Source organism: Poecile atricapillus, chromosome 12, assembly GCF_030490865.1.
Source record: "Poecile atricapillus isolate bPoeAtr1 chromosome 12, bPoeAtr1.hap1, whole genome shotgun sequence".
Classification (NCBI taxonomy): Eukaryota; Metazoa; Chordata; class Aves; order Passeriformes; family Paridae; genus Poecile; species Poecile atricapillus.
The window spans coordinates 11489067-11513174 of NC_081260.1; the positions used below are offsets into that span (position 1 = coordinate 11489067).

A 24108-nucleotide genomic window follows, 5' to 3' on the forward strand; every position below is an offset into this window, starting at 1 on the left:
TCTCTCTGATGCCTGGCTCTGAGATCCAGGAGAACACCGAATTTCGTACAACATGAATTTTTTGGGCATGTTTTCATGGTGTTACATGAAAACTACTGTTAAAGTTAGATAGAAAAGCTAAAAATGTAAGTGTGTAGATTAGAGAGTTTTCTTAAGTCACTGGGTGAAAAAGTCAGTTTAGAGTTTAAACTAGTTTAGAGAGCAGAAGAAAAGATGGAGGATTTAGGGTGTTGTCTCTTCTCCTTCTTCTTAATTTTCTTCTTCTAGAGTTCTTTTTGGTAGTAGTAAGTGATTGGATAGAAAATGCCACAGTGCAGCACACAGCTGAAAGGTCATTGGGTCATTAAGAAAATTAATATATGTGTCTATTTTGAATTGGATAAAAATAAGTGTAAAGATAAAAAGGCTGTGTAGTTCAGGGCCATTTTGTGCCATCAGAGACAAGGGCACACACTCTTGTGTCTCAGACTCCAACATCGTGGGACCAACCAGTCCAGCCCCCAGGCTCTCAGCCATTGGTGATGCACCAGCAATGGCCTCAGCCTTCTCTGGGGTTATTCTCTGGGGACAAAAGCAGTACAGGAAAATGTGGGCCCACATCCTCACCTTCATCTGGGAGGGGAAGTGAAAAGCCTGGCAAAAAGTGAAGTGCAAAAATGCTATGATGAATTGACTAGTTAAAGTCTGAAGAAAATGAAAAGAGCAGAGATGAACTGGCTCAGAAATAATCAATCTGTGCATATTGCTCTAAGCTGAATTTTCCTCTTTGTACAGGCTGTACATTTATTTCCACAAAGGGGTTATTAGGAGACTCACTTTTAAATGAAATGTTTGTGATCAGTATAAAGGTTTGCAACAGGAGATAGAAAGCGTGAGAAATAAATTGAGCAACATTATTATATGAAGTTAAATATAATGACATCTTTTATTTGAGCGTAGAATAATGTTGAAATTAGGGAAGCTTCATCAACTTTGAATGAGTAACTGAGAGAAAACTGATTTTAATGACTGTTTTAAACTAACATTTGGTGAAATAAATGTTTAATGCATTTGTTCTAAACCAGAATTTACTGCAGTGCCATGTCTTTTTCTTAGCTCAAACACATCTCCTATTCAGTTGTTTCTCTATCCTTTCTAACTCCCAAAGCCTACAGGAAGCTGGGATTTTTAAAGCTTATTATCAATTTTGAAATGTCAGATAAATATGTCCCGTACTGCTGCTTTTGATGATGTGTCTGGTAGATTTGGCTGTGTCATGGGAAACGCAAGTAAAAGATGAAGAATCTGACAAATTTATGATGGGCTAATTGTGTTAAAACCATATTAAGCCCTGTTCATCTTGAAACACTGCAGGAATTATTGTTACCTGTAGCTATGCAGTCACCTATGTTCCATTTCTCACTGTGTGTTCAAACCCACCTGCTATTTCATAATTAAAAATATGCCTGTGGTATAAAACAGGCAGATGAAGGGGACTGACAAGCCCAAAATCAGAAAATAGTTAGAAAGGGCTGGGCATGGGGTAAGAGAAATATCCTTGAATAACCCAGGCATTGTCACCATTGAAATCATTGTGAACTGCTGACCTACTTAGGAAGCAAGATAAAACTTTTTCCTTAATCAAGAAAGAAAATTTGGCGTAAGATATGAGCTTGTTGGAACTGGTAAAAATTCTTTATTCCCTATTCTTGCCTGCACCTTGGGTAAGTGACTAGTTAATATTATGCCTTTAATTCAAGAGAAATAATCAAGGTCTGACTAGTGTCCTTTAATGCCTCAAGGAGCTCCCCCAGCTGTGTTTCTGCTCTTGTCCCCTGCCTGCTTTTGTGTTTCCCCAAATGCACTCCAAGGACAGGGTACTTGTGGACTGGCACTTGTGCACTGGTGAAGATGTTTGTCTGCTTTTACATGCTCCTTTTTGACCTTCTCCTGTTTTCTCTGATGAAAAGACATAATGAGCAGAGGTGCTGTGGAGCCACCTTTATGCCTGTTTAGCAAACATCCTGCCTTTTCCTCTGGTGACCCGGCCATTTCACACAGCCCCTGGCAGAAAAATGCAGGCAAACAAACGTGCCTGTCCACTTGCAGGCTCTCCAGCAGCGAGCAGGGAGGGGAACAAGAGACAGCCCCGTGGCACTGGGCAAGAGAGCTGGCTTAGGAGGAGAGAGGTGGCAAAATGCAAAGCAGGAACCCTCTGCCAGGTGGGAGGAGAGGGATGAGCTCAGGCACTGACTTGGCTTGTCCTGGCAGTCACAGCTGGTGACAGCAGAAGGCAGCAGAGGTTGTGAGCATCAGGTTTAATGTCCAAGTCAATCAGGTGTTTCAATTTTTACGTTATAATTGAGATTCAGAGCTTTTATTTATCTCCTTGATGTTTTTGAAATGTTCTTTCCTTGATGACACTGTCAATATAAGCGCTTAAATTTTCTGGAAACGGGCCATTTAATACCTAATACATTCTCCCTAGGGCCTGCATTGGAGTGATTTTGGTCAGTGGAATGCTTCATGCTTTAAAATGATGGCTACATGTGACACAGGGTCTGTGCTTGTCTTCCCCATGACTGCTCAGCAGGCAGGCTGCTCCCTGGAGTACTGAGCTTTTCTACCCCTCCCTACTGCCAGCACTGGAGTTCTCTGGTATATGATGGCCTGATTTGTGCAGATGCTGTGAAGGGCTTGTTTGTAGCTTCGTGGCAAATGCTTCACAGGGACCTGTGACAGCAGGGATCATGTCCCTTTGCAGAGGATGAAATGGAAGTGCTCTCATTATCAAGCACACACCTCGCTCTCACCGAGTGCAGGCTGCATCTGCTGGGACGTCAAAAGGTGATGAGTTTGCATTAGACAAGTAAACTTGCACTAGGAATTCTCCTTCTCCAAGATTCCTGCATCCCACATGATGCAATCCTTTGGGCAAGGACTGTCATGTACTACAAGGCTGTGTAGCTTATCACAACAGGACTGTGGCTCAGCTGATGCCTCTAGATACCAGCATGAAATAAATATTAATAATATTAATTAAGCAGCCTCCCTGCTTACTATATTCCTGCTTCCATCCTCCTTATTAATGATCATTTACAGCTGGAGAAATGGATGCAAAATCATCTTCTTTCAAAAAAGGCTATGCTGAAAGTGGGAGGGAGCAAAAAAGGGCAACTGAAACAATTACAGGCATAAGGGGGCTTTGATTTGAGACAATATTAGGCAAAATAAAACCCATTTAATTCTCAGAGTAGACTAATAAACAAAAGTATGATGGAAGGATGTATAATAATGAATGTCACAGAGAAGGTCAGCAGGGCTATATCTCACTGCATGTTTGCAGTGTATGAAAGGAATGTCCAGGGAAACTCAAGGGTGACAAGCTTGAAATAGATAAATAAGTTATTTTTATGCAGTGAAAAACTTAATCTGTAAATCTCAATTCCACAAGATGCTGTGTTGTTATAAGATACCCTTAAATACAGAACTGGTGAGTTTTTTAATCACCACTCTTATTACAGCTATTCAGTTAATTTAAAAGGAATTTAACTTCATCTTTTAGCTAGAAATCAGAGGTGGCTGTGTTTCAGGAGCAAGTAGTTTGCTTAGAAAATCTTATAAAATGTAGGTTAGGGTTAAGGTGGATGAGCTTTGTTGAACCATGTGTTCTGAAGTGACTGTGCAGGCTCAGAAATACTGAATTCACAATTGATTTTTATACTTTCCTTGGAATCAGCTATCTTGAGAAAGAAAGCTCCCTGTTTTGTTATGATATAGCAAGTATTTTACTCATTATATCAGAGGAGATTGCACCTAACTAAACCTTGTTTCTGAATCCTCATTCTGGATTAACCATTAACACATCTGGTGAATTTTTTCTTGGAGTGTTTGGTACTAAATTATTTCCAGTCACACAATGTCTTTGTGGCTGAGAAAATGCAAATAATGATCCAGTGATACTCACTGTAATCTAGCACTTTAACTTCATCCCATTAATACAATTAAATCTGAGGTGATGATCACTGCACAGCTTTACAGGAATACCTCAGCACTTGATAAGGCAAAAAGTTTGTTTTCTCAGGTTTTGGATGGATGCAATAAAAGAGAATCCTTTCTGTCTCTGGAGATTTCTGATGCAGTCACTGAAATCCATGTTTAAACCAGTAAAGAACTTGGTCCTCTGTCTTATTTTGAGTGAAGAATTTAACTGCAATACTAGTGGAGTGCTTACTTCTAAAGCTATTATAGAGATAAACTTTGGTCAATGAGATGTCTTCAGTCCCATAGAGACCTCTGAATGAAAAGCTATTTTTTTTTTTTTTTTTAGCTTTTTACTTTTTTTTTTAGTTCCAAAGGTGCTTAGGAAAAGGACCAGATGAAGAGGAGGAAGGTAAAATGTCAGGTATCTCAACCAATCCTTCTCTGTACCATGGCACAATGTTCCATGGGCATCTATTGAATACAGAAGACCACAGAAATAACTCTGGTGTTTGTTTTACAAACAGCTCGTTTACACAGGGGAGGAGCCAGGGAGTTCAAAGTGCTGGCATTTTTGCCATTCAAATGCAGCTGAAGAGTGAATTTTGATAATTGGTCTCACTAACATTCTTACTAAATACAAATTAAGTCATTCAAAGGACTTGGGTTTGCACCTAATTATTAAAATCACTGAATTGGAAGCCAGTTTTCAAAACTTGTAGTTTTGAACCTTTTGCAACACATGAGTCATGTCACCCAGAAAAGCCATTCCACAGAGTATTCATCTAATCCATCTGGTAGTGCAAATAGTGGGGGGACTCAAAATAACAAGAAAATTGTTTACCTTTCTGAATAGGATATGAAATTACTTTCTTGCCTCTTTATAGTAGCTCAAACATTTACACAAACTTGTTAAGCTGCTTAGAGAGAGGATTATTTCTGCAGGTAATGCTTCGTTCAGTAACTTAAGATGCAAGGAAAGCAGATGCTTGACTTCACGAAATTTAGAGAAATTGCCTCTGGGAGAAATTTAAATAAATTAATAGAGAGCTTCTGCTTTCCTTCCTTCTCTGTCTCTATTTTAGACAAGTTATTCCCTCTCTATGAAGATGGGTCTGTGCAATACTCATAAAGAAGTTATTTAATTATGTAAAGTTGCACCAGGTAAATGGTATTTACAGACAGCTAAAAAACTTTGTATTACACTCATTTGCTGAGAATAACCTCCCTCATTTCACAGTTGGTAGAGAGGTGTTTTTAATCGCCATCTAGGTAAGCTGCAGATTGTGTTCTGCATATTTTTACCCATTTTGACTGTTATCTTTCTTCTTTTTTTTTAATTGTAACCTGCAGGCACTGTGCACATAATTGAAATAACCAATCTGTTTTTGCTTATCTGTGTTTTCCATTAATTGGATATATGCAATCTAAATTTCTTACTGCAAAACATGAGGTGACACGCTAAGGCACCAAATCTGCTTTTCCTCCCCAGGCTGGACTGCCAGAGTTGGAGAAGATATTTCCAGAGCAGGAGCAGAGCAGTGTTTGCTGTCTGGGCTGGACAGTGAGTGCAGGGGGAGCAAATGGCTCTGGAAGAGACTGGAGGAGGGATCTGAGAGACCCCTGCCCTTGGGAGTGAGGGTCAGCCTTCCTGCACTGTGGCTTTACTGCAGGCTGGATGCTCACATCAAGGACACTGGGAAGCCGCAGCCTTGTCCTGGGCAGGGTGAAATGGTTCCCCAGGAATTTCCCCTCCTGCCTGAGCAGGCTCCCAGCAGTACTGATGTGGCTCCTGGCTACTTTTCTGTAGCCAGATTTCCTTTTTCCTATATTGCTACACAACAGCTCAAAATTTCACTGTAATAAATAACCAAGGTGTGCCCTAAACTGACTCATGGCAGCCCAGGTGAGTCCTGAAGGTGCTGCTGTTTGTTAGGGCATCTCAGTGCTTCTCAGAGACAATTTCATTTAGAAATGGCACAGCTCTGCAGTGCTCACATATTCAAAACTGGCTAGTGATCAGCTGTCAGGTTTAGCCAAGAACTGAAGAATTTGCCAAGAGTGGAATTCCTGGGAAGAAATGGAAGTGATCTTCATGTAGCAGGCAAAGGGAAACTATTTTCAGCTTTCCTACAAATGATCACTAATAAGAGGGAGCAGCCTCAGTTCTGGGTGTGCAGAATGGCAGGTATGTGGAGAATTCCATAAAGTAATGTGTCAGTAAGAATGAAGCTCTAATGTAAATCCAGAGGCAATAATTAGGGAAAATCTTTGGAACTAAAAGCAATTGATTGCTGTTTTTTGAGGTTCTTCTGACACTTTGCTGTGTATCTACAATATTTTCCTTTGTGCTTTGTGAGCTCAGAGTTTGCTGTTTTTTACTCAAATGGATAAATAAGTGGTTATTTGAAGCTAATGGCCTCTTTTGCCTGGATATAATTCCACTGCAATCCTGTAACAGCCTCCCTGATGTCAGACTGGCCTTGTACACACATTAATGAGTTATCAGGTACTAACTCCCTTCCCAGCCCACACCTTTTCCCTCTTGCCTCCCCTCTGTTGCTCAGTCATTTTTCCTTGCTTGTTGCTTGCCTGCAGTGATGGGTGTGTGCCCTTTTCCTCACTTGGAGTCTGGCAGTAAATAATTTGTCTGCATTTTTTTTTTCTTTTTACATTCTGGAGCAGCTGCCGTGGTTATTTTGCAGCAGAAAAAACACCAATAAATGGGGAGAATCCTGAAGGTAAGTACTTCAGTGAGGACTTAATGTCAAGGTACAGTACACATAGAAGCTTTTACATGGACTATTTAAAAACTGTTATCTGCTATATATTTTAAAGGCAGGACATAATTCAGACATCTGATTGACTGCCCTTGAACGTTAATTCTTGTTCTATAATTTTTATTTTTCAGAAACCTTGATTTAAGAACTTTTTGAAGGTGTCATATATTGCATTCATCACCCTTAATGGATTACTTCTGCTGCTGTAGCTGCACCAGATTTGTGGGGACAATATGGCAGAAGAAGGAATGTTAAGCTCTGTCAGAGGAGCAGTGGAAAAGTTGCCCCTATAAACTGAGGATTGCTCAAGAATTGTCTTCCCTCTTCACTGCAGAAGGTGTTATTTCTATATATATTTTTTTCTGGTTCTGATTACTCTAGGAAGGACATGATTCAGTGATCTCTGATGCCTCCAGAGACCATGACACAGTCTGAGTCCCTCTCTCAGGAATGGGGAAATGACAGTGACCCCCAGGGTACCCTCAATAGGAAAAGCATTGACAAACTGAAGCACTGAGTCCAAGGATTTAGGAAGGGCACTGGACTTGAAATGTACTTCAATCAATCTGCAGCTTTCAAGTTAGACTGGTGCTTTTGAATGTATTGTGGTACTGGTCCTTACACTGACATTCCTCACAGCATCTCTAATAATATGGTGCTTCCTGTGATCCTTTTCCTGCCCCTCTTCCCATTTCCCCCCACATGCACTCTCTGTGTTTCCCTTGGTGTTAGCAGAGTTCAGGGTTTGACCAGGTCTGTCCTCATCCCTCCAGAGAAGTGTTGTTGGGTTTATTGCATGGGGTGGGGTGTTTGAGCAGCTCCTGCAACCTGAGGGCTTATCATGAACAACCTCTCTAAGTATGCTGAACTCCCAGAATCCTCCCAAAAAAGCATGATTTTCACTCAGTTTTACACCTAATCTGCTTCTACTCCCCCTCTCGTGGTCATGAGAGATGCTGGCCAAGTTTTCTCCACCAGGATGTAACCTGTGCTTTGCTTTTCAGCTGTTTTTATCAGGTTTCCCTCACCTACCATTTCACACTGCTGTTTGACTCTTCTTCACGCTGTTCCATAGCTTAGCAAGGAGCTCTGTTTCCCAGCTCCTGCCCTTTTCTTAAGTCTTGGGACCTCTCAGAAGGTTTCAGACTCTTTGGTTTACACCTCAGAGGGGGTTTCTTTGGAGCCTGTGAGGTGCCTGAAGTCAATTCTGTGATTCTTCTAGTCAGGCTGAGTCTGCCTCTGATCTGCCCTCTCCAAAGGTGTGGGTATTTAAATTCCAAGACAACTGACATGTCTGCTCTGCTTGGCCAGCTGGTGCTGTGCATTGTTTTCCAAACTGCACTTTCTTTATTTTGGAAATACAAGAGGTGCCCCTGGCCCTGGGAAGTTCAATGGAAGCTGCACACTGGAGGTTTGATGGAGGTGGAAGGTGGAGAGCACAAGCAATATGTGCCTGCCTGGAGAGATGTCTGTGTGCTTGTTTTCAATCTGTTTTCTGACAAGGAATATTAATACTCAAAACAGAAATTAAGCAAGTAGTTTCAGCATGCATGTTTTGTTTCCTTTAAGACAGGGTATGGCTGTAATGTGCTTTGGATTTCCAAGTAATGGCATTTTTACCTAGGAAAGAAATACTCAAGTCTGAAATACACTTAACAGCTTCTTATAGAAAGTCAAGCCAATTTTAGAATATTACCATGTTATCACAAGCCAAAAGCATTGGCAATCAAAGGTGTTTTTAAAGCCATTAGCTCCAGTTGCACTGACTTGTTTTAGTTTTTTCTCTTTGATAACATGTTGTTTTTGAAGAAATGGATTCACTGACAGTTTGGAGGGCAGGACTGGCTGAAGCATAATGAGAAAAACCACACCACCAGTGTTTAGTTTTTGAGTCTGAAATTAAATTATATCCTTTTATTTCCACAACTGTTTCTCTTTGAGATGTACTGGGAGAGGGTAATTCAGTGCCTTGAAATGTATGGACAACTGAGGATGACAAAGCCTGAAAACAAATGTCCTGAAAAGAGTTTACTACCAGGCATTAAAACAGGTAAGGCTATAAAAAAATATTTTAGCTACCAAAAATGTATTTGACTGCTACCAGTATATTGGACTCCTTTCTTTCCTTTTTTAAAATCTCATCTTGTTTATAGGACATGCTCACTGATGCTTAAAGAAACATTGAAACACTGCCACCAGAACTGAATTACTGATGGGCAGAATTGGAGGACCACTTGAACAGGTCATGGTGGAGCAGCCTGCCAGGTGAATGGGTGGATGTGCAGGTGTGCAAATGCAGAGCACCTTTGTCTTGCCAAAAGTATTTCTACATCTTTCTGCACCTAGAAAAACAAAGCAACATCTTTTCTGCCAAACTCTGCTGCATAAAAGCTCGAGGATCTTTACCCTCATGGTGAAGTGAGGGCTTGAGAAGGGGTCTTGGCAGGAGCCCCTTTGCCATGGCCTCAGAAGATGTTCTCAGAGGAGCCAAGCCAGGCTCCTGCAGCTCTGGCTCCAGCCCTCCACAGCTGGAGCTTGGCAGGAGCTGTGCCAGGGGCTCACCACGGCTCATTTAACCTGCCTGGCTGCTCGGTGCTCCCTGGCAGCCCTCAGGGGTGTGCAGGGCCAGGGAGAACCCTCGTGAGACATAGGTGGGAACAGGAAATTCTCCTTTTCTACATGGCAGGCCAGCCTGGTGCTTCTGCTTGAGTCAAAACCCAGTTGTCTTCTTGGGAAACAAAAGAATCAGGCTGTAGAATTTAACCTTGAACTTCACATTTTAGTAATGGAACTGGTCAACTTCAAAAAGAGACACCTGTTCACTATGGGATTGAGATATGTAGGTTTAACACACAGCTTACCTGTTTGTCAGCAAGGATGTGAAACAACACTTAAAGCTGATCATTATTTTTACCACATACCACCCTTACCCTGAAACTCCATTTCATTTTCATCTGAGACAATATTTTTCTTCGCCTTTTGTCACATGACCTGGAAAAATCCATTATTCAACCAAATATAAGCTATCCCAAATATGTGTAACTTCTGTCTAGAAAAGTAATTTAGGCTTTTGTGCCATCAGTCCAGAGTTTCAGACCATTTATTGTAATCTTCCTTTCATACTTATGATTTGCTCTGTTCTGCAGCCTGAAATCTGGGCAGAACAGAAATGCAAAACAGGACAATTTTTACAACCAGATTTAAAACCTCTGTTGTGTGCTACAAACACAAAGAAGCAAAAAAAAAAAAAAAAAAAAAGAAAAAATAAAAAAAGAAAAAAAAAAAAAAGCTGTATTAATTTTTAGCAAAAAATGGACAGGGGAAATAAAATCTGTAACAGAAAAACATAGATCAGTATTTGGTGATTTCTAGGTTTTATTTCCTTCTACTTGTTAAACTAGGATTTTCAAACCATCCACTTGCAGAAATTTGCATTTTATGAGAACAAAATATGATGAGATCATTTTAGGTAACCTACCTCTTTTTCCTCAGTTTGTGGCATCTAAAAGCAACCATGCTTGTCATCATCTCAGTAATTTCTCGTCATTGAAGTTAAAATATAATCTCAGTTTGCACCAAATTAGCTGTTCCAAGAAGAGTTTGCCAAACTCTGTATTGCAGTGGGACTTCTACAATTATGACTAGATACAAGCAAAAATGATCTCTGGAATACCAGTGAATGCAACATTGATTAGCTTCTCTCAGCCCCACAAGAGGTTAGGAGAAGCTCAGCTTGCATTTTGTCTCTGTAGCTCTGTCTCTGCCAATCACAGTTGTGCTGGTAGATCAGCACAATGAAAAGGGGGATGAAGGGAGGAGAAACAAGGAGTCGATGGAGGATTTTTATATTGTTAGGTGCTGATGTGCTTTAGGATGTTGTTGGTATTCACCAGAAGTCTCAGAACTGCTGAACTGATTGTGTAGCTGCATCCCATCCAGAGGACAGAAATCACCAGTACAAGAGTTTGTGTGTGCTTATTATTTTTACTCCTCCCCATGTTTTTTAGCTGATTATTGGTTCTCCCACAAAAACGTGAAATAAACAAGCAAAAGCAGCATTTGTCTTAATCTTGCCTGAGAAATTCCCAATGGCAAAAAGAAGCATATTTTCACTATCTGTTAATGTAGTGGATTTTACATTTCTGCTCCACAAACTTCTGCACGTAAAAAAAGGCTCCCCATTTGATTAGTTTCCCTAGCAAACTCTTTGCTGGATTAAGGCAAAGTTAGGATTTGTGTCTGATTTTAATTAATCCCAAACAGTGATTCCCTTTCTGCTGTTGGCCAGTCAAGAGAAACAGGTAAATAGTCAATATGTTATATCTTTTTACTCTTACAGGAATATAATGCCTAGTGCAGGAAGATGTTACCTGTGCTGTAAAGCTGTCGTGTTATTCTTTGGGGAAGCAAATTCTTATTTTCCCATCCATATACCTGTGCAGAGCAGTTACTCTTCTTACTCTCTGTACATGCAAAATGCTTAGTAATTTTATCTTCAGCTTTCAAGCATAAAAGTGAGAAAGTTACCCTATTCCAAACTTAACTACTTGTGTATGTTGTTGGTATCAAATAAGATTACTGCTTGGAAGATACTGCATTTATCTTTCACTTGAAATAACCCAGGAGAATGTCAGATGCAAAATGAATTTTGAAATCTTGGCATTTACTGCTGCTTTATACTCTATGTGTGCAACTTCAGTCAACAGCGGTGACATTATTGTGCGAGTCCCTCCAACCAAAGGGAATTGGCACTCTATTAATAATCCCTCTTTGCAGAGCTGAATGGGAAATATGTTACTACTCAGCTCTGTGTTTGTCTCCCGAAAAGTGGTGATCAGAATCATGGCTGCTACCAGCCAGGCAGGATTCTTTCCTTGTCAGTTTATTCCTTCCTGTAGCTAATCCCTCATCCAGTGTTATCTGGCTGTTGATGTCCTCCTCATTCCCTGCACAAAAGGCACTCTTTGCTTTGGCTTTTGTCCCGTGTAAACACAGCCCTGCCAAGTCCCTCTGTGATGAGCTCCCTCCTGTGCTCTGCTGCTGCAGCATCAGCATCTCCCCTCCCTGTGGCTCAGCGCTTCCACCTCTCCCTGCTCCAGGGCTGTGGGTGCTGCTGGCAGAGCCCAGGGCCCTGGGCAGCCTGACACAGAGGGGCTGGAGATAGTGGAGACAGCCTGGGTGATGTCCTGGAGCCCTGCAGACCTGCAGCTTTCACCTGGGCTGAGGCAGGCTGGATGCTTGTGCCCACCTGCAGCAGGGTCATCTATCAGCTTTGCATCACTGCTGAAATGAAAGGCTGGGAAGAGCTGATGGTGTTTCCAGAGATGGACTTAGCTTTCAGCCTCATTTCCTCTTGCTTATGGTGGTCAGCACAGGGTGTCTTCTCAGCAGGAACATACACACACACATGCATAGTTTTCACATGTGGCCATATTTCCCAAATATCAGACCTGAATCTGTGCTGCTACATATGAAAGACTCGACATAAAGTCAATAAATGTGACTCCACACAGCTGTAAATCCTTTCATCCTGCCATCTTCCCATTCAGGCAAGAAAGACATGTGAGTTATTTGGACTCAGAAGCAGAGGTTCATGGCAAGGCTGGGGCTCTCCTGATCATAGCATAGAGGAGGAAGCTGTGTTAGTGGTAGGCTTCATAAGGGCAACTGATGTCCCCTAAATGACCTGCTTCCTGCTGGAGGCTGCTCACTGTACCCCAGCAAGCTGCCCAGGTGGAACCTCTTCAATTTCTGCTGTGTAAAGTCAAACCAAACCTTTCCTATTTGACTGAAGAGGAACAGAGTGCAACACACTAAAGCAGCAGATCCATCAGGCTTTGGGAGGTGAGAACAGAGCAGCTGGGAGAGCAGCCTCAGCTCGTGGCTGTCAGACAAGGATGTTTGGCTACAATCTAATTGCCATGGATGTGGGTGAGTCCACACATAGATTGATTAAAATTGATTAAGAAAGTCTACCTGACTCTTTCAAAGCTAACTGGAGTCAGTAGAAAACAATTCTTTTCACTGAATTCTCTGATATTGAGTTAAAGCCCTAGATTACACTATTAAATAATTTGGTTGGCAAAAAAAAAAGGAGAAATTTACTAATGAAGGATTGGAGAACTAAAAGGGGTTTGCAATGATGCATTTGGTTCCTGGCTCTTCACAGATACACTGCTTGGCATTGCTCAAATTTACTGGTCTTTTTGGTCATCCCTTCCTAGCATGGACAGATACGACAGTGGGAATAATTTTTGTCTCTCCCATTTTTATCGAGGTCAGCTCTCTCTTCTTGCAGTGTCTCTACAGCACTGTGCACCTGGGAGGTCTTAGCTGGGGTCCCTGACCTGCTTTACCAAACATGAAAAAACAACAGCAACAAAAAAGGTCAAAAACAAAGGTCAAAGAAGGTCTGTACTTCTTTAGTGGTACATCAGAAACAAGTGTAAGGCTTGGTGCATGGCAGGCTGTTCCTACAGTTCCTCTGAAGGCTGATCTCTTCTGCTCTGTATTCAACTCCATGAATAGCACATTCCTCTTTGCCTTCCTACCTAAAGAGTGACAGCTGTGTAGCATACTATTCTTGTCTGCAGAATGGATTATTTTCCACAACAGGCTGAGAAAACATCAGAATAAGGGAAACAAAGTTACTTTTAAAAGCAAATTATCAGTCAGTGATATATTCCCCAATTTCTTAATGAATAATATATACATTAATATAGTGACCATAATAATTAATGTTCTTTGACTTAGTATAAAATGCTGAAGAATGTCTAGTGATACCACTTTATCTATGCATTTGAAGTATAATTCCAAAATATTGTTAAATACAGCTTCATCTAACTGTGTATTTCAAAATTCAGGGGATGTTTTATTTCTAGGCTTTAAATCTTTTAATTCAGCTAAAAAGTGACTTTGGTAAGTGACTTGATAAATAATTTAAAAAATAGTACTCTTACACTGTAATCATGCCAGCAGAAGTAAAAGAGAAGCTGAAGTGTCAGAGGTTATGAATTGCAGCAAAGTTATTATTGTCTTGGTGAAGTCTATGTCACTTGGAGAAGTCTCCTGGCAACATTTTGTGTCTTTCAAATTAGTTAAAATAATTATATAGGCAGTAAAATGTTTATTGATCTTTTTCACAGTCCTGCTCTATAATAATTTTGCTCATTTACTGTATGTGAGAATACCTTGAATGTGTCTGAGTCCTCCCCACATCTGGGACTGGGAAAAGTTTGGTTGTTCTTGGCCTTGCAGGTCAGTGTGGCTGAACACTGTCTCCTTGAGCCAACAGAGGCTTTAGAGGATGGTTATACTCAGAAAAATGCCTAAAAATGTTGCTACTTTTGTTGTCCTTGTATGGTATCAAGTTCAGATTTGCTTTGTCTGCAGGTTACAAGACAGTGTTTCCAATTGTCAGCTTTGCATATGTGATAAAGTCCCAAAAGCATAGTCGAGTGTTTTCTTGACTTTGGCATCAATAATTGTAAAGATGCTGATGTGTAGCTGAGGTGAGCAGTGTGCCACTGAGCAGGATCTGGCTTTTCTCATCTGCTCTGGCTTGAGGGCAGGTGCTGAGGGGATGCTGATTTCACTGGTGAGGGTCTCCTGAAGACGATGCTGTGTGGTGGCTGGCTGGTGTTTAGGTTTTAAGCTTCGCACTGCTGCGCTGCTCAGTGTTTGCAGCCTCTCAATAGTCATGTGCAAGAGTGACGATGGCACACCCAGCGACACAGCACCACTCAGGCCAAGCAGGGGCACTGTAAAGTCCTAAAGTGCACTTACAGAAATCTGTCCCATGATTTTTCTGCATTTCAGTTGCCTTACAAAACTATGTCCTGTGAATATGAGTAAAACACAGTAGATTAGTCTGCATGGAGCTATTCTAAGATATTTAAAAGTGAATAAAAAGCAGCACAGGGAAACTAAAAATAACACTGTCGTTCTGTGGAAAGCATGGAGGTGCCATGACAGAAGCAGAGTTAGGGAGGAGAAACTTAGCCTGGTCCATTTCAAGGCAGTCTGGTTAAACTGATGCTAATGATGGTGTGAATATGCACAGCGGGCTTGGAAGCGTTTGTCCGTTCAGCGCAGATACCGTAACCCCTGGGGCGAGCTGTCCCTCTGTCCGCAGCGAAACCGCTCTGAGTTGTGCGGGCAGCCCGAGGCCAGGGCAGCACCGCCCGGGGCAGGGGCCGAAGGGCCCGGGGTGATGCTCCCGAAGCGTCAGCGTTCGCCTGAGACCCTCGGGGAGCCGCAGCGCTGGCCCCGGTGTGCGCTGGCCCCGGCGCGGGGCTGTTCGGTGCCGCCCGTTCCGATACCGCACCAGATCCCCCGGTAAGGGACCGACCCCTCCGCAGCCCTTCACTGCCGCTCCATCCCTCCCTCCATCCCTCCCCTGGCCACAGCCTGTGCCGAGACCGGAGCCACGTGCGCGGCCGCACGGCTCCCTGGACACTCCGTTCCCCGTGGGGGTCTGGGGGGGCTCTGCGGGCTGCTTACCCTCGGCGGGACGGGGCGTGGCGGTCCCGGGGCGTGGCAGGGGGGTCCCGGGGCGGGGCGGTCCCGGGGCGTGGCAGGGGGGTCCCGGGGCAGGGAGGTCCCGGGGCGTGGCAGGGGGGGGTCCCGGGGCAGGGCGGTCCCGGGGCGTGGCAGGGGGTCCCGGGGCGTGGCAGGGCGGTCCCGGGGCGTGGCAGGGGGTCCCGGGGCGTGGCAGGGCGGTCCCGGGGCGGGGCGGTCCCGGGGCGGTCCCGGTCCCGCGGCGGTGCCGGGCCGGGGCTGCAGGGCCGAGGCGCGGCCGCCAGGGGGCGCTGCTGCTCTGGCGGCGCGGGCGGGCGCACCTGGCGCGCGCGGGGCCGTGGGTCCCGGCCCGCTCCGCGCCCCGCGCAGCGACCGCACGGACCGGGACACGGACCGGGACACGGACAGGGACACGGACAGGGACACGGACCGGGACACGGACAGGGACACGGGCTGGGGACGCGGACCAGGCACAGGGACCGGGACACGGCCGGGGACACGGGCTGGGGACGCGTTCCGGGCGCACGGACCCGAACACGGCCGGGGACACGGACCGCGCTCACGGACCGCGCTCACGGGCCGGGACCGCCCGCCGCACTGCCGCCCTCCCGCTGCCTGCGCGGCGGCGGACGCCCGCAGCCCGCCGGCACGGAGCCGTAGAGGGGAGCTGCTGTTGGAGGTGAGTCCTGCGCGCGGCGCTTCTCCCGGCAGTTCCCTTTTTTCATTAAAAAAGGAAAAGAAAAAAGAGAAAAGAAAAAAAAATCCGTCGGAAAAAGAAAAGTTCGTCCCTCCTCGTGCCGCACGCGGGACGGGGCTGAGCTGCGGCCACTGCCCCGTCCCTCCCGCAGCTCCGGGACGGGCGGACGGACGCCGGGGTCCCGCTGGTGCCGCGGCGCTTCCGAGGGGCTCCGGGCAGGGACCGCCGCAGCTCCGGCTCCCCGGCCCGGCGCCGCCGGTCTCGGAGCGGATGCTCGGAGCCGGATCCGTCCGTAGCGGCGCGGCCGCTCCGCCGCTCCCTGCATCGAGCCCTGCTGCTGTTGGAAGCTCCGGGAATGTTTTCTGTCACGAAGGGAGTGTCTCGGTTGGTACCGAGGGTCACTCAGCCTCGTGAGCGCCTGTGGGGCTTCTCGGGAAAAGTGTTGCTGCCGGGGATTTAAAATAAAAACACTAGAGCAGTCGCCTTTTGGGATGTTGCAGCGCGGTGGAGTCTGTTGAAGTGGTGCCGGTGCTTTGGAGGCTTGGCTGCTCTGAGTTACCGCGGTGGGTGTAGAACAGTGGGACTTGAAACCTCTGCTTGCCTCTGAAAGTTCCGTGACAATAAAGCTGCTCTGGTTTCGTTCGGAGTCTGATGGAAATCTGCTGAAGGGCACCAAACATTTCTGAAGTGGCTTGGATTCAGCATCTGTTTCCAGAGAGCCTGTCCCTGGACTGTTGTCTCTGCTAGGATTCAAAGAATCAAAAGTTTCTCGTGGAAAATGTTGTAAGCTGCGGTTTTTCAAAGTTGCAGTAAGGTCTGTGTACTTTTGGCAATTTCTGCGCCTATTGGGTTAACAAGCTAACTTGGCTTTCTACCGTGGGGGAAAGCCCATTTTGACCGGAACCAGCACTTTCCAGTGCTCCTCGGCAGCGTTTGTACTCTCTTGTTTTTAATCCTGATTATTTAAAAAACAATAACATTTTTAGCGTCCGTGTAAGGTTTGTGGATGTTACAATATTACTACCAGAGTGCAGGTAGATTTGAGGTTTTAGACTTTAGATTTTCCCAGGGAATTGTTAGTGGTGCGGGAGGGCTGCGGGGAAGGGCAGTGTGGCGGTGCCCAGGTGATGGGGGTGTGTGTGTGTCTGTGTCTGTGTCTGTGTGCGCTGCATTCACCCCGAGACACGCTCTCATTCGCCCTAAACGCTTCAAAAAGGGGACGTTGATTCTCGCCAGGGTTAAACCCCTGCAGCTGCGTGGCTTTCTGTGGTGTCCGTGAGAGCAGGTGAATCCTGCCCTGCTGCTGGGTAGTGAGTGGGAAGGAGGTTCCCACGGAGGCAGGGGTGGGCTCGCTTGGTGTCTGGAGGGCTTTGCTCGTTCCAGAGCCGAGGCAGGAGGTGAGTCTGGGCTGGAAGGCGAGAGAGAAACAAACGCTTCCTTTGCAATAGAGTGACTGCAGAGGAGGTAGTGGGACACGCAGGGGTTTGGGATTTTGGGCTCCCTAAGCCAGCGGGGTGTAATGCATGTGCACTGAGCATGAGAAGTGGAGTTCTGGCAGCTCACCAGGCGCAGGCAGTGGTCTTCAGGAGCGAGTCTGTGATTCACCAGGGGTTGTAGCTGGCGATGTGCAGGATGGCTTTCTGAGAAATTACTCGGGTTCGCATCCTTCTGAGGATGTTTCTCTGGGCACAGGGTACCTCTTGCAGCGGGAGGACGGGGGCTTGGGCCGACCTCCCTGCAGAGTGCTTCTGTTGCTAGGCAGCAGCTTGCACCTCCAGCGTGCTCCAGATCCGAGTCTGCGAGGGGAGACCTTCCTCTCTTGAACTGAAGCTTTCTAGCTGGTGACCAAGGGTAGAAAGCACATATCCTGTGGGTGTGGGTGTGCATGCACTGCTTGCTTGCTTTGGTATTGGGGAGGGGTGGTCAGATGGGAGCGTTCAGGGTTGTTAGCTGGCAGCAGGACTTCTTTATACTCACCCACCCACTTGGGCTGCAGGCGAGCACAGGAGAAAGGGATGAATCTTTGTTGCATTTGTAAGGCTTAAGAATTCTCTGCAGAGCACCTTTTCCTATTCACAGTACCTGGAAGCTCATAGGAGGTTTGTCTTCAACTTGTTTGGTTATTGATGCTTTAGCAGTTAAACGGGGTGGAGGGAAAATAGAGTAAGATTTGCTTGCACAAGAGGTAGGATGGAAGGCCAGGTGTGCCACATGAATGTTTTTAGCCAGCATGAGTCAATTTTAGTGGATGCCACACAATTGCTGGAGCCTCAGTGCACGAATGGCATCAGCCAGCGTTGTCTGAACTGCCCTGTATCTCGCAGAGCAGTGGAAAGCCTTTTAATTTTCAGAGCTGCCAATCTGGTGGCTGCACTTTGAAGCAGTGCAGTAGCTGAAGCTGTTGGAAACTAGCAGGGGAGGAGGGGACAGGGACTGACCACTCTCCAAACAGAAGTCAGATCAAAAAAGAGCCTGAAAGGGTCAGGAGGGATTCATAGGCTGGTGTGGTGAAGGTGAGCTCAGCAGAAGGGCTGTTCTTGTGGCACAGATAACTTCTGATCAGGCAGGGATTGGTGGTGCGGGAGAAGGAGGAGGAAGATTCCTGGTTTGATGGGGGCTGGAGGCTTGGACCTCAGAAGCTGGACTTGGCAGCCTTAAGCCTGGATGGGGCTTCAGAGGAGTGTGGAAGTGGAGGTAGGAAGACACTTGCTGGTCTCAGGATGTTGTGGGTGTTGTGCTGTGCCACTGTGGGATAAGTTGAGCCATGGTGGGTTTGTCTGGAGGTGTCAGGCTGCTGGAGGCAGTGTGTGTGTGAGGAGCCCAGCAGAGATGCAGATAGGCTGCTGGAGAGCAAGGAAGAGGGAATGGGGACAGCATGTGAGGCTTGTACCCCCTGGGATACTGTGCCTGCTCGGATAGGACAGGCACATCCAGGATGTCTGGATGGGATGTTCCTGTAAGGGGATTTGCATAGGTAGAGTGTTTTCCATGGTTGTTCTCAGCTGTTTCCTGGGGAGAGAAGAACACATGTAACAGTAATCTCTTAAATCTATGGAGAACAGTGTCTTCTATGTGGCATTTGGAAGGGAGAGGCTGTTCAAAACTTTCTTTGTGATGCCCCTGTGGGACCAGAGGTGGAGGAAAGGTTCCAAGGAGCACGTGCAGCTAGTCATCCCTGCTAGCTGAGGTGGGAAGCTGGCAGGGATGGCTGGGGCTGGTGGCCTTGACTTGTGTGTCTGAGGGAAAAGGCTGAGAAGTTGTACTCACTGTGAGAAGTACAAATAAAGCATTTATAGTGTATGGACTTTTCCTGCTCTCTGAAACATTCAGGCTCTGAGTAATCCTCTCACTTCAAACTGAGGCTCAAGCTGAAAATATTAAGGTATGCTAAATTGTGAACAATTGTTAAACAGCCCTAAAGAGCTGTATGGGAAACTGTGTCTGCTCTTCATTTCTAAGCCTTCCTCAAACAATGAGAGTCTGAGCTATTTATCAGGAGCTCTTTTAGTGCTGGAAGGGAAAGTGAACATTTAAAGTGTATCACAAAATAAAGAGGCACTTTAAGAGGCAATTTGCTTTTCAGGATGTCCAACTAAAAATAAATCTTTCTTTAAACAGCCTTGAAAAGAAAACAGAGGGAAAAGATCTCGCCCTTGCTGAGAATAAGGAAAATCTTTTTGCTAGCTTTGATGGTGAGGGTTTCCTCTGGCATCTGGTACTAGATCCAGATAAACCCTCTTGGAATTGGTGGAGAACTGAGGAGTGTCTTATATTCAGTCAGAAAGCTGGTGAGATAGAGACTGAGTTAGAAACTTCTGTAGGGGTTTTGGCTAATCCTTTCCACCCCAAAAGCACCACAGAGAGTTCTTTCCACACCTCTTTTCTTTGTTTTATGTAACAGCTAATTAACAAGGATGTCTATTTGACTGAGCAATTTCAGGGCACATAAAATATGTATTTTATTTTGGCTGCATCAGAACAAAACGCCATTGTTTCCAAGATTTCAAAAATGTGTCAAAGTATTCTCAAGCAATTTCTGAAATTCTGGGGGGATGTTGTTTCTTTGTTTACTTAATTATATTCTTATTTTCACTCAGACAAATCTGGCAAAACATATGTGTAAAGTCCAGTCTCTAGTTATGTAAGAGAAAAAAAATCCACCCATCAAGAATCTGTTTATCACTTTAAGGAACAGAGATGATGCCGAGTTCAGTGAAAGCAACTTGCCTCTGCTGACGGCAAATTGCCATGTCTGGCTTCTCTGGGACTGTTTTCTAAGTGGAAAACTGTAGATGAGTGTTTTACAAGGTGCCTGACAGCTGATATGTATTTTTTTCCAAATTCTGTCGTCTTTGAGCAGTATGTATTAGTTAGAAAAGCGTGTGGCCATGAATGAAATCAAGGAATGAATTTCTAAGCACATTGCATGCAGAACTGTATTCTCACTGATCCTGTTTCATTAACAGGAGTGAATTTGGACCTGATTTTCCATGAATAGTGCAAATACTGTTATTTTGTTAATGTTGCAGAGCTCTGAGCGTGTATGAGAGCAGGGATAATGTCGATATGGCTGAGAGTTACATGTGTAGTCTCTCTGCTGTGTGGTCAGGGAAAGAGGCCTGTTTTAAAGGCTCTGTAAAAGCAGGGAGCATTTCAGCATGCAGATGGCAGCCCAGTCTAAAATCTAGTTCTGTTTGTGCTGAGCACCTCTGTAACGAGCCTTGAGGAGCACAAGGGGAACGAGAGAAGTGGTGTGGGGGGAAAGAGGAGGGATGTGCTATCTTTCAGGATTGAGACCTCCCTTTGAACTGTCTCTCTCCATTTTTAATAGCTTTTCTGCAAAAGCTGCTTGGGGAGCAGGGTTAGAATGGGTATGAAAGAAGCAAAGCATCTAATCTTTTGGCTTAATAATGCCCCTGCTTAGGCGGCTGCGAATTGGACAGACCTCCTTATTGTTATGAGAGCAGTGAGTGAAATTGCTGTAGGTGAGAATGGTCTTTTCTCATCTCTTTTAATCTGAAATGTCTTCTCCTTTTGTAGTTGAGGCTCTGTAGAGAGGACCTGTGACTGCTGGCAGGGCCATTTAAAGCACTCAGGAGAAAACAGCCACGACCTGAGCAGGGGTGTTTGTTCTGGGTGTCAGCAGCTGAGGATCTGTAGTCATGTGCAGCCATGGTTTGTCTGGAATTTACAGGGTTCATCAGTGACTCTGAAGCTTGAGAGTTCTCATCATCACTTGGTTTTTTTTTCACTCAAGGTATCTGAAAAGCAGGAATCAGAGGGTTTTCTTCCCACATGGGGCTTCTCCACAGCCCAGGACGGGCTGGCTGGGCTGGGTCTGAGAGTAGTCTGAGCTTGTCTCAGCCCAGAAGAAATTTGTCATCCTGGGACAGTGTCCAGCAACCTTGTGAGCTTTGAGGAGCACATGTGGTCACCCATGGCTCTCTCCCCTCGGATGCTGTGATTACTGCTGCACCTTGCCCTGCATTGGGAACTTCCTGCTGTAGCTGCATCTATTCTGGGACTCAGGCTGATTCAAGGTGATTCTTAAAATCTCTCCCCTTTCCTCAGTGCTAGTGTACATGTTTAGCTTTCCAAGTGCAGCTTGTCTTTACATTTCCTTCTCCCTCCCAGTGGGTTTTGCTGTAAGCTTTTAAGTACTTCTGCAAGGTGGTGAGAGGCTAAGCCCCACTCTGTAAACCTAAACTCTGGCTCTGAGAGTTTTTACATTTCCTACAGTACTTCATGTTGCCTGAAGTACTGTATTGATTAAACCACAATCTGCAGGAGTAAATATATGTAGAATATTAATAGCTTCTACTCTAGGGGGAAAAAAAGGCTGTAAATTAATTAATCCATTCTGTTGACCTCATAAACCATGAGGGCTTGCAGTACAGCTGTAATCCTCCTCCCACAATATGTATTTCGCTTTGAATGCGTGTAACAGGCCTGGACTACTCAGACTCAAAAGCTGTGATACTGCACACACATATCCACGTATCCTAGGATGTGTAGTTAGAATATTGTGACATTAAGGCTGAGCAATAATTCTCTCTAGAATCCAGGGTACTGGATTTCCCACTCCTTTGTCATTCTTGTACCTCCTTACTGTTGCTTTCTGTGCTTCCAAGTGCAGGAGCTGCTGCAATGAGGGGCGAGTACAATGCAGGGATTTAAAATCTGGTTTGGAGATATAATGAACTTGAATTCTGTGTGAGTTGCTTAGGGAATCGAGGTCAGTGTGTGGTGTGAGCTGATAGAACTCCATCTGCTAATCAGTGCTGAGTAGTCCTAGTTCTTCTGGTTTACAAATCTGTTAAGATGGGCTGCTTAGGTTTTTATTGAATTTTCTTAGCATCAGTTTAGATGCGTGTGTACGTTGTATGCTCATCACTCTTTAGTGTTTTGATACTACAGATATTTTAATCTTTATCTATATTCAAAGTATTTCAGGGGATTTTCCCATTTCCTGCCTTGGATAGGAAAATTCTTGTAAGAAAATGTTCTTGTGTTCTTGGGCTTGCAGGGTTTTCTCTACAGAGCAAGCCAGCAGTTTGATCAGTGTTGAGTATGATTGCCACTTCACCATAACTAAAATCACTTATACACTCTGCAGCCAGACATGTTCATGGGGAAGTGAATGGGGTGTTGGCCATCCACAGTATTTTTCTTTTGTGCTTGGCACTGAAACCCATTTTTTTTTTTGTTTCTGTGTTACACTGTGAGATTCTTTTTGAAACTTTAGGATTCCACACTTGGTATCTTCTACAGTTCCATTTGGAAGATATTTCACCTTTTAGTGGCAGCATTAAAATCTTTCCAAACAAAACCTGGGTGTTAACACCAAAGGGATGTTTTTCAGGGAAACTGATTGTTTCTTCTGAAATAACTGGTAAGACTGAATTTAGTCCTTTAAATCACAGAAGATCTGTGAATTTTAGGTTTTTATTCCTTTTCTTTTGCACCCAGACATTCAGCCTTGAGGGGAGTCATTAGAGATAAATATTATGACCTTGTCAGTATTTAGCTGTGGGTTCCTTTTGCTTTGTCAGGATAAGACCTTGCTTTTTCCTTGTTGTGTTACTGTCATGCAGGTGATGCACTGCTGAGCCAGTAGTAATCCCAGACAGTTTAGATGTTGTCTCTTTGTTGCTGTTTACTTCCAGTTTGTGTAACACAAGCACTGTGTTGAGCAGGCACACCATGTTTCCCTCATGTCTTGGTTCTGGAGACAAATTTTAGGAGAAAACGCTCTGGAATGAAAGTTTCCTCTGAAGAGAAAGGGCTTCAATATCTCCCTTTTCTTCTGCCAGTGAGAGAAATGGATACCAGGGGATGAAAGTGAAAAAACTAAAACTGTTTATTAACAGTAAAACTGTTTATTAACAAAGCAAGTTACCCACAAAGCACAGGAAAAAAATGGAACCTCACCCCCACATGTCCATGTGGCTGGGAGGGAAAGGTGGTGGCTGCCCTTCTTGTCTCTGGGAAGAGAGGAGAAAAGAGTTCACAGCAGCTGGGAACCTGTTGGATCTCTGGTGTGGGTCTCCTCCTCACAGCAGCTGAAGTTGGTGGATTTTAATGTCCTTTCTCGTGTTGGTTCAGCTCCTCTGAGCTCTCAGGTTCCAGGTGGTCCTGCCAGCTCCCCGGATGGGCTGGAAAGAAAAACAAGCCAAGCCAAAAATGGTTCAAAGGGAAAAACACCAGCCAAAACCAAAAAGCTGCTGAAAGGATTCCTGGTACAGCCTCCACGCTAGAGGAAGGGAAGGGAAAAAAACTTCTGGCTTCAAGCTATCAAAAATAATCTGACAAAAGGAACAATGTGGGGTCCCCGGGCCAGGCTGTCTGGAGCAGCAGACAGAGGGTTTGAACAGAGCCTCCGAGTTCCCAGGCTCCAGCCCCGCCACCTGGCTCAGCTTTAAAATACAGCAGCCATTTCTGGGCATAAAGCAGATGACTAGGGAATGAAGTGTCATCATAAAATCACCCTAGGAAACCTCATTTTAAAATTTCTCTTTAAATTTCAGCTGAACAAGGAGAATTAGGCAGATGTGAGTTTAGTTAAGGACCTGGGTCCAGTGGAGACTTAAATCCTGCAAGACAAATGCTGAATGCACACTGCCTTGTAGAATTAATGCTCCTTTTGTATTT

The 24108-nt window shown here is 44.9% G+C and overlaps 1 protein-coding gene across 1 annotated transcript in view; it reads left to right on the forward strand.

Annotated features, from left to right (window-relative positions):
- Positions 1–16540: 16540 nt before the first annotated feature.
- The window catches only part of IL1RAPL2 (interleukin 1 receptor accessory protein like 2), a 361380-nt gene continuing 353812 nt past the window's right edge, over positions 16541–24108 (forward strand). The window contains exon 1 of the mRNA XM_058847888.1: positions 16541–16771. The gene's annotated coding sequence lies outside the window, so the exon portion shown is untranslated. The remainder of the gene's footprint in view (positions 16772–24108) is intronic.